Genomic DNA, 10,479 nt, shown 5'->3' on the forward strand with positions numbered 1-10,479 from the left:
TGCTGGACCCTTCGCTGCGTGGGCTTGGCTGACATTTCCGATAGCATCTATTTAGTTAAAGGTTTCCAAAGCTGCCCCCACGCTGAAACCTGCTCAGTGCAAAGAGCATGAGCTGGGAGGGCCTCGCTGCCAGCACCGGCATTGAATCCTTATTGGGGTGAGAAGAGGTCTGGGGTATGGGGAAGGGGTAAGGAGGAGCTTTCAGAAATGAAATGCTCTGGGTAACAAAAAGCCTTTTCTTCAGGAGGCGTTTAACAGGAATTGCTGGAGAAAGGCTGCTAGGAATGAAAGCCCTCTATTGAAGACCTCCTGTGTGAAAGCTGCCCCATCACTCACTGCAGGCACCGCCACACAATCCCATCAGATCCTCTCTTTTTGTGGCATAACTCATTTTAATCAGGTTGGAGACCTGAACTGCTCGTTTCTTTTGTGCTCTTTATGTTGGCAGTCTTTTAATGGGGCTGCAAGGACGGGTTGGGGCTGCCTCTCCCTGGTACCTGGTTTCCACATGGCTTCTGGTGAGGTGAAAATTCAGACCTTGCTGAAGGATGGAAGGGGTAATAGATGAAAACGCACCACGAGCATTCACCTCTGCCGTCTATAGAGAGGAAATAAAAGCATAGGCGAGAGACCCTGTAGCACAAGGGCAAACCCCAGGGAAAGCTGTTTTTTGTAATCAGGGAAGCTAATTCCAGCAGTTGTCATCTGTCACCATTTCCACTGTGATAACGGTGACCATGGGTGTGTGGATCCGGCTTTTCCCCTTGCCAGGGGTGCTTGGGACTCCTCCTTATGTGTTACTCAATGTTCCTCTATTCAAAAACCCCGAAGCTTCCAGCTCTCAGGTGGAAAAACCTGAGCTAAGCAAACCCTGGCAGATTTTTGAGGCTTGCTTTTTGATTTGCTTATAAAGATAGGAGGTTTAAAAAGAAAACCCTTCTACGTTTGCATATATCCAGGTAGAGACGTGACCTCTTAAAACTCGTGCTGCTGTTATGATTCTGGGGCCGGCTTCTCTCCTGGTTGAGGGTTTGTCACATCAGGGTTAGGGTTAGGGTTAGGGTTAGGTTCAGATGCTGGTTCAGCCCAGGTTAACCATCCTGCTGTGCCAGCAGCACGCTTCTCTGCTTCAAACCTGTCCAGGACAGGATGGCTCTTACTGCTACAGACCTTGAACAGGCAGCAGCAATCCTATAGCTATATCTGCATGTACTTCTGCATGTACTGCATGTCAGCCTCTGGTGACTGAGCTCCACATCTTCCTTCCTCTTCTCCAGCCCCCCAGCGTTGGGGTCTGCCTGTCTCTGACTGCAGGGGTTCTGAAACATGCTTTGCCAAGTTAAAAAGAAGGAACTATCCTAACTCAGATGGCGAAAAGGCTTGGGACCGTCGCTGCCCAACTGTCCTATGGTGGTCCTGGGGCTCCAAGGAGGTGAAGCTGAAGATGCTCCATCCGTTATGCTGGGATGGAATGAGTAGAGGCCACATTGATATTTTCCACCGTTGACAGACTCCCACCCACAGCACTGCTGCTGAGCTGGAAGATCACTTCCTGCCTTGTGGAGTAATTCTGTATGTTTTTATGAAGAGCACTCACCCATTAGAGATATTTACTTATGGAGAGCATCTCCTAATGCCTGGGGATCGCAGACACTCCTGGTTCACAGCTGATAGACTTGCCTTGCACTGATTAAATACCCCCTTTGAGAAATGCAGAGTAACTGGTGGCATCCTCGTTTCATGTGAGTAGTTCTCAGCTTTTCCAAAAGGGAGACGGAAGGCAGAGCAGTTACACTGGGATGATCACATCCCAGCCATGTTAGAGGCTTCCGCATAGTTGGTGGTGTTCGGCAGAAGGAAAAGTGCAAGAATTCCTTCTGCAGGAATTGCAGGTGAGGGTAATTAGCTGGAATTACTAATTGTAGGAAATGATCCACCTCTGAGTGCCTGCATCCCCGGCCAGAGCTCTGCGCCCTCTCCTGGTGCTCCATAGATGCCGCTTGGATCTCCTTGCATAGCTGTGAGCAGGTATGCGTTAACACACACACAGCTGGGCCACGGGTACCATCACTGGGCAGAAACATTAAGGTTACAAGTCAAAGCATGTGCTAAGGACAGCGTGGAGACCCCAGGGCAACGTGAAAAGGGTTTACTACAACCTAGAAAAAGATGCTGTGGAAGCTGAATAGGAGCAGACTGCAAATATGGGCAGCCTGACCCAGGGAGCAAGAGGCTGAAGTTGTTCTCAGCCAAGCCTGGGGCTGGACCAGCACCACTGGCTACCTGGAGGTACTGGCCCTGGCCGGTGTTGGTCTGAGGGCTGGCCAGAGATGGAAGCAGAGGTACGAGGCTTTGAGTGGGGTGGACAAAACCATTTGCAAGGCTGGTTTCCTTGGAGGCTGCAGAGGCAGTGTTGGGAATGAGTCTGACTGCCAGGGATAGGGGCACCCAGGAGAGCAAGCTGCTGTCATGGACCAGCATTAATGCACCTCGGTCTTATCCAGCATCCCTCAGCAGAAGCTTTATTACCAAAGAGTCAGAGCATCCATGCAGGCCAAGCAGGAGGCTGGGAGGAAGGGGCTCAGCTGGGCTGCAGTCACCCCCTGGGCACATGGACTGAGAAAAAGAGCACAGCAGGAGCACCAGCCCTCCCAGGGGATGGAGAATAAGGGTGCTTATTTGTGTATATTGCATGTATTTGCCTCCTGCTCCTTCATTGTCCTGATTCTTAGGCCAGGCTGGTTAATCAGAGCCATTTGGGGATGTGGGAAAGACTCCCATCATTTGTATGAATTACAGGTGGTGGCTAATTGAAGGTATATTTACTTTCTGCTGATACAGTCTGATGCTCTTGCTGTATTCAGGGATGGCACTTAATCTTAGTCACATTTGATTGTAGCAGCTTCCTGGGAAGTGCCAGGTAAGCAGGCAATTTCTGCTTATGATGGGAAATACCTACAGCTCCCAGTCAGCCTGGACTAACTGCAAATGGACCTGCCTTATGTTAACTAACAAATTCCCACTATTCCCAGGCAATCCCGGTTAATCAGCTACATTCCTTTGATTATCATGACTAACCCCAGCCATCAATAGGGAGTGTGGAGCACTGATTTTATGGAAGCACATTTACCATCTGCTGAGTAATTTCTGCCATTCTGAGGCAGGATCAGCCTGGAAAAAGACTGTTTTCTTTTCTCCTGGTTAGTTATTGGTGTCACACAGCCATGCAGGGTGCAGCAGTGCTGAACTAAAGGCATATTTGCTGTCTACTATCCAATTCCAGTAATTTCTGTAGGACACTGCTTAATCAGCAGCATTTTTTTTTGCCCATACTATCTCCTGCTATTTCGAGGGTGTTTGTGATGATCAGGATGAGCTGTTCACTGGTTTTAACACATTTAGTTCCTAAACACCTCTGAAAGTTGCAAGTACCAAAGAGTATTTTGCCCACAGAGAGTAACTCCTTTTGGAAGGAGGCTTTTTGGGGTGTGAAGAGGGGGATTTGGGGGTGAAGAGACCTGCTTGTCCTGTGACAAAAGCTCCCATCCGATGCTGAGAACCCTACTTGCTCTTGTTTGTGTTTCTTTCCATTCCTCTGGCTGCAGTGACCAGTTCCCACCGTCCCTGGAGAGCGCTGCTTCATCAGGTACATATTCGGTTGAGAAAGCATAATTTGATCATTTGCATGGAGTGGCTGCTATTGTTAAACAGGGCAAGGCTTGTCTTCTGCTGATTAATTCTAGGGAATTAGATTTATTAAGTGTTTGTACTTACATCAAAGAACTCCTGTTATTATTTATGGCTGGGGCACTGGCAGTCAATTGTCTCAAGCTGCTTCCTTCCTATTCTCCATGGACCGCATCAGCTAATTGGAGAGGGTTTGTGCTACATGGCATGTACCTGTGTACACGGTGAGTAATTCCCCCCCTTTCCCTGGGGACATGGCTGATCAGGTGCAGGTTTGTCATCAGCTGGTTAATTCCCAGTATCCCTGGGAATTCCCACCAATATACCCGGTTCCCAGCAGTCGTAAGGGAATGGTTGTGTTGGAAACCAGTTTCATGGTATGCTGGTTGACTGCCATGAAGACAAAGTGTGCTGGAGGGACCAGTGACTTTCTGAAAGCATGAATTACTCTGAGGCAGCTGCGTGCAGTGGGAATACATATAATTTATGGTGATAAATGCCATCGTCTGTATAAGGGATCAGGATATCTGTTTTCACTCTGGATAAGACCATTCTCCTGGCAATTTTGAGCAATGAGGGTGATGATGAGCCGTGCTTACCTTGTAACAGCAATTTCTGAGCTTTCTAATGAATTTCATTGTGAGTAGCAGTGGCTGAGCAGAGGCTTTAACAAGAGGATTTAACATTTTTCCCATCAGTTCTAGGTAATGGGGATTAATCAAAGGTGTTTTCCTAATAATTCCCAGCATCACTGAGGAAATGACCGTAATTAACTGAGCACGTTTGATTTATGTTGGAGGACACCAGCCAACAAGATCTTTTCTGTTCGTGTTTCTGTCCCCACTTCTTGCAGCAGCATGGTCATACAGCACTGAATGGTCTCCTAGATAGCAATTCCCACACAAAGCTGGTCAATCCAAAGCGATTTTGCTGACCAGACTCCATTATCCTTAGGAAAGTTCAGGTGATGGACAGAGACCATAACCCCAGTGCAAACCAGTTAGGGGTAGAGATTCCAAAGCGCACACAGGGATCCCACCACCAGGAAACAGCCCTGGATCCTCCATCCCTTCCCACGGGAGGGCTGCCATGGGGAGAAATAGAGATGGATCAAGCCACAAACCCCATGTATAGGGCACTGGTTTAGGAAGGCAAACCCTGGGATCTCCTACCCTCCTTTGCTTGTAGGCTTTCCTCCCCATGCCCAAGAAGCACATAAGGACAGGCACCTTTCACTCTTGCAACCTATCACTGCTTGGGTATTCATAGTGCTAATTCTCTGATTCCTCTTAATCCTGCCTGAAACAGGTTCACATTTAATGGTTTCACATCTGAAAGACCATCAAACAGAAGGCTCTTGGCCATAAAAACTCTTTAGGGCTCAGGAGAACGAGAGTAATGGTTGCCATCAAATGAAGAGCCTTACCACTTCATGTTCCAACATGTTAACTGTTTTCCCTTTTGTTCAGCAACTTTAATAGAAATGTTTAAATGATTTTCAAGAGTCGTTTTTACAATAGGCAAAAGCCAGTAATAACCTGGCACCCAAACTATTTCATCCTTGCAGCGTGAGGAATACTTTTACCTTGCTCTGCATCACGCTTCAAACTTACCTGTACTTTTTATGGAGGTCATGGCCCCTGAGTTTGCAGATAAGAGCCAGTAACTCCTGACTTGTGTGTTAGTGTTAAGGAACTCTCACACAGCTCCTTGGATGATAAAATCCTGCTCTTGCTGCAGCACCAGTGGCACTTCTGTAACCAAAACTCACCATGGTTGCTCCATAGGACCCGGGATCTGGAGAGGGAGGTGAGCTCAGAGGATGCCTTCACTCTTCCTGCAGGATTTCTGATGCTTGCTGTACCAAAGGACTGTGAATTGTAGCGTCTGCCGCATCCTCTCATAAGTGGGCACAGTCAACAGGAGATAGAGCTGTGAAACAGCCACCACTCCGTGACATTACAGCCTGAGCATGTCTGTGGGTGTGCAATGGAGAGGCCTCACTATAACGTTGTACACTGCCAACCTGTAGAAGCTGTCAGAGAAGCCTGCATTGGAGCTCCACTTGGAGCCACAGAGCTCAAAAGGAGGCCACAGACAGAGAATAAATGCCCAGGACAGTGTCCTGTTTCCTTTCACTGCCTGTGGCCATGCACACAGGATCTGTCTTGCCTAATAGTGGTGGGTTAAAGGCAAGCTTGGAGTAAGAACCAGGCATCCAGTCTCTTTGCAATTAGCTGTAGAGCAGCTGGAGCAGATGCTATGGGGAGGTGCTCCTCTCACCCCAAAGGATGGGTTAAGTGGGAGCTCTGCCTTTTAGAAGATACCCATTAGAGCTAAATCCCACTCTGACTGTGGCAGGCAGAGATGCTCTCACCCACTAGATGGCAAGTTTGCTCTGCACAACGCGAGGCCCCTGCCCAGCGCTGCTCATCTGCAGAGCACTTGGAAAGCTGCATAATGAAAAAGCAGGAGGCCCTCCTTCCCCAGGGACTGAGAGCATTTTTACTCCTGCAGAAGCAAACAGGATATAGAGCAGCATCAAGGCTGTGAGCCAAAGTGGCAAATCTAGGTGCAGCTTTGCTTTAGATGGGTGCATCGTGCTGCAGGTTAGCAAGGAGGGACATAGCTCTTCATTCTGGGACAGACTGTACAGCCCAACATGAAGCCATGGCTGGGTGCATCTCGAGGGTACTGGCCTTTCATTGTCTTAGAAGTCTGCTGTTTCCAAAGCACTGTCTCCTGGGTTTTATTGTCACCTGATGGTGGAGCCTGACCTCTTCAAAAGCAGGATGTGACATGGAGGAGCAGCACCTGTCAAGGACCAAATCCTGCAGGACCCTTCCTATGTGCCGTCTCTGAGATCCAAACTTTGAATCTAGCCCCCAAAAGCCAACCCTTGTGGCTTGGGCTGTAACCCCAGGAAAGAGAGATAAGAGTTACCCCTCTTCATTAATATTTGCTGTCTTTCCCTATGCAGATCTCTGCCAAGTTGCAATCAGCATGTCATTCACCACTTGCAAGCTGAGAAGCTTTGGCTGAGATCAGAGCCAACTCTCAAAGCACATCGTCCTCCCTGGTGAAACTTCACATGGACCCACAAAGCCAAAGCAAGGTCAAGAAGACATCTCTTCTATAAACCAGCATTTTTACATAGCCAGCCTCACTGGAGCCAAGGGAGTTTTAGAGCAGAACATGTTCTTCTCCTTCGTGTTCATATTGTCTCGTTGTTGGCACCCTACCGCTCTTGGACCACTCCACTAAGGCCCCCTAATGATTTAGAGGCAAAAGCACTGAATCATAAAACCACAGAATGGTTTGGCTAGAAAGGACCTTAAAGCTCCTCCAGCTCCAACCCCTGCCACGGGCAGGGACACCTTCCACTAGAGCAGCTTGCTCCAAGCCCTGTGTCCAACCTGCCCTTGAACACTGCCAGGGATGGGGCAGCCACAGCTTCTCTGGGCACCCTGTGCCAGCGCCTCAGCACCCTCCCAGGGAAGAGCTTCTGCCTCAGAGCTCAGCTCAGTCTCCCCTCTGGCAGGTTAAAGCCATTCCCCTTGGCCTGTCCCTGATGAAGAGCCCCTCTCCAGCATCCTTGTAGCCCCCTTCAGACACTGGAAGCTGCTCTGAGCTCTCCACAGAGTTTCTCTTCTCCAGGCTCAACAGCCCCAATGCTCTCAGCCTGGCTCCATACAGGAGGTGCTTCAGCCCCTGCTCATCCTTGTGGCCTCCTCTGGCCTTGCTCCAACAGCTCCATGCCCCTCTTGTGCTGGGCACACCAGCGCTGCACACAGTGCTGCAAGTGGGGTCTCATGAGAGCAGAGCAGAGGGGCAGGATCCCCTCCCTGAGCTGCTGCTCACATTCCTTTTGCTGCAGCCCAGGATGTGAATGGGATGAAGTGGATAAGCCCGCAGCAGGGAAGCTCAGCAGCTGCTTTCTGTCCTTGTGGAGGAGTCCCCAGCCTGGAACCGTTTCTGTGGGGGACGAGTCAGAAGATGTGTCTCCAAGTGATGTTTCAGTAGATGAAGTTATAAACCAACTTGACAAAATAAACGGTAACAGTTCGGTAGTGCCGGATATTATTCAGTCAAGAGCTCTAAAGGAATTCAAGGATGAAATAGCCAAACTATTAACTGTATTAAACCTACTGTGAAAGCTCTCACTTAAAATGTTCTCAGTATCAGAGGGAAAGCAAGCACTGAGACCTTCATTTTCAAAAGTGCTTCTGAGCAGATCCAGGAAGAGCAGGTTATTAAAACTGATGTCCAAAGGAGGTGAAACTGCAGTTTGGAGGGGAATTAGGAGGCATGTAAGTGAGACGTGACTTATGGGAAAATCCAGCAAGGCTTTTGTGAATGGAAACCCTACCTTAGGGGCTCCTAGGAGTTTCTGAAGGAGTCAGCTAGGGCAGGGAATCAAGTGGCCCAGGGATCCAGTGGATTTAATCTGCTCGTCCTTGAGAAAGAAAATACCACTGGCTGGAAATGGGAGCCTGCTGACTGCCTGGATCCACGTCTTGGTGCTCATCCATCCCTGATCTCTCCACACCTCTGCTTCATCGTGAGCTGGCCATGTGCATCATCCCAACAGTCCTGTGTGGCATCTGCTCACCTGGAGCCGCAATGAGCGCAGAGGTCAGTGCTCAGGGGAGCTTTGAGGGCAGCATCAGGCCATAGAGATGTGATTTCCTCGGTCCCAACAGCCTGTGCCTCAGGGACTCCTTTTGACCTCTCTTTTATATCTCTTGATCAAATAACATTTGTTTTTTTTCTTCCTTATCACTCTTTTTTGGTGTATTCTCTGGCTTTGCCATGTGCCCTTTGAAGCTGGGATGGGGACAGGGGAGACCACAGTTTTGTGCTTGCAGGTGAACCTCAGTGTTTCACAAGGGTGGGTTTTGTCTCTTTCTGTTTGTTCTCAACATTCCATTTTCTGACTTTCTGAACACTGCAGAGAGCTGACATTTCCACAGAGCTATTTCCATTATCAATCCAGCTCTTGTTCCTGGAGCTCTTTTTCAGAGCCCATTATGGTGTGCCTGAAGTTAGGAGTTGGTTTTTAGGTGTGCATCACTTTACATTTGTCTACATTCAATTTCATCTGCCGTTTTGTCATCCTCTCTCTCGATATTATGAGCTCCTCCTGAAACTCTCTGCTGTCAGCCCTTGCCCTTATTGCCTTCAGTAACTCAGTTCAGCAAATTGGGTTATGTTTCCATCCATTTCCTTTCACAGATCATGCATAAGTGTCCTGTCTTCAGCAGAGATCCCTTCAAAAAGCCACCTCCTTGTGCTCCAGAAACTGAGCACATACTCCAGTCCTTTGCTTCCTGCTTTTTAGGCAGACATTTATCTACGAAGATCTTCTCTTTTGGCATCCCAGATGACCTGCAAGCTCTTGGTGGTACCATTGTCTTGCTCCAGAGTGCCTCGCAGATTCCTGAGGAACAGTGAGGGGTTCAGTGAATCTCTCCCCCAAATCGTTTCCACTGTTCCCTTCACCTTGTGCAAGGTTTTAGCATCTGCAATTTTCCCGGACAAGGAGGCCAGCAAATCTATTACGTGTTGGATGAAGAATAAGCTCTTTTTTTTGCTTGCTTTGAGCTTCATTCCCTCTAGTTTTATTTTATATTCCTTGTCCTTCTGTAGGAAGAGAAAGGAAAAGCTGAGCCCCACACATCCTCTTGGGGCTCCTATGATTCTGTTGACTTCTTTCAAATGCCCATTATGGCAATCTCTTCTCTGCTGAAGAGTCTTGTTTGCCAGTTTTCCTTATACAAAAGCCATTCCAGACCTTTGATCACCCTGTTGTTTGGGTCACCTCGTCTGATGTTTTCCTGGCTCTAGTATATATCTGAGATGAGAAGATCAAAATTGCATGCAGAAGCCAAGGTATGGCTGAACCATGGATTTATGGAGCAGTGAAACTGCATTTCCTCTTGATCATACCATTTACCATTTTCTACTAGGTTTTCAAAGAGGCATCAATGATGTGTTATCAACATAGGTGACCCATTTGACATTTGAGACGCTTTCTTACAAATGAACTTCCTCCACCTGCAGTTAGTTTTGGTGTCCTCTTGTCACAATGATTCACAAACATGCTCTTCTCCTGGGTTTGCTTGGCGATTACATCCTGTGATTTACAGGTCTGCTTTTGCTGTTCCTACCTGACATCCCAAGAGCTATGCACTGTCTTCCTCTCCTTGTCTTGTAGTTTCACAGCATTTGGGCTCCCATTCCTCTCCCTAAGCCCATCTGCAGGATTGTCCACTCCATTGTTTTGCTCCTGTTTGGGAGGCGAGCTGGTTTAATTACTAGTAATAGCCACTTTTCAAAGAGTGAGTGTGAAATACTAAATCACAGTTGTGATTGCAATAGAGAAGACTGATTGGCACAAGTTGTGTTCTGGCTTAGGTGATCTTTCACAGGACGCTGTCATGCTGCAGATCCTGCTGGATCAGGCTGTGTTTGATGCCTGGTGGGTTTCCACAGCCTCTTTAGAACATTCCAGTGGTCATTTGCTGTAGAATATGGTCAAAGGAGATGACTGCTGAGCACTTGGCTCTGAAGGGAAGCAGGCAGCTGACTCAATGGGGGGAGTGCTGGCAATGCAGTTGGGAATAAAGCTCTAATCCGTAATATTGCATGACATAAAAGGAACTCTGTTTGGACTGAACACTGTTGCCCTTTAGAAAGTGGATGTCTGAGTGACCTCTGGTTTTCCTTCCCATTGAGACATTAATGTAATCATTGAGCTGGATGTCCCTTTGCTAAGTGACAAATTACCTG

Source organism: Pezoporus wallicus, unplaced genomic scaffold (genome assembly GCF_028554395.1).
Source record: "Pezoporus wallicus isolate ANWC-B61680 ecotype Strahan unplaced genomic scaffold, APGP_CSIRO_Pwel_v1 contig_8226, whole genome shotgun sequence".
In the NCBI taxonomy this organism is placed as follows: Eukaryota; Metazoa; Chordata; class Aves; order Psittaciformes; family Psittacidae; genus Pezoporus; species Pezoporus wallicus.